We start from the raw sequence: 706 nt of genomic DNA, 5'->3' as shown, positions 1-706 counted from the left end.
GTTCTTTTTTTTTTTAGGATCTTTTATTTTGGAGGGAATATTTCTTTTCTTTTACGTTTTCTTGTATATACGCGTGTATGCGTGTGTGTTGAATGTTTTGGGTTGATTCAGCAAAGCACAAAAGTCATGAAGAATGCATAATGTTAAAGAACAAGGAGTGTGCTTTCACGTTGTTTTCAAATATTTCTGTCAATGTCGACAGTAAACTCCTCTAAAGATATCGCAGACCGCAAATATTTGTATTATTCACGTATAAATGCTTGTGATGAAGGACGCTTTCAGAATTTGGAATCAGTTTCTAAAACAATAACATCTCTCGCTGAAAACCGTCTTCCTCGTGTTTGGAAAATGCCACGGCCGCGCGAAGAACATTCTTAGCCACAATTTCCTCCATTCCTCTCTGTCTTTTTATCCTTCATTTTCCCTCCAAGAAATATTCCATTAAGAGGAAAATAATTACAAGTAAACATTACAGCGAGGGGGAAAAAAACGACCTTTATACCCGATAAGCTGAAGGTCATCGCAAGGAATCTATCCCGGCGCGCAGGAAGCAAGCAATTGACTTCAATTCTTCTGCATGTCGTCCCCGGGTTGATCGACGTCAGCCATTGTGACAGGTATGTCGACACAACGCATTCCTTCCAATCCACGAGATATTTCCCGGTTGATTGGGCTGGCTTATGCACTGCTAACGAGGCCAATCTAG

Source organism: Penaeus monodon, chromosome 23, assembly GCF_015228065.2.
Source record: "Penaeus monodon isolate SGIC_2016 chromosome 23, NSTDA_Pmon_1, whole genome shotgun sequence".
Classification (NCBI taxonomy): Eukaryota; Metazoa; Arthropoda; class Malacostraca; order Decapoda; family Penaeidae; genus Penaeus; species Penaeus monodon.
This window is presented reverse-complemented; position numbering follows the sequence as displayed.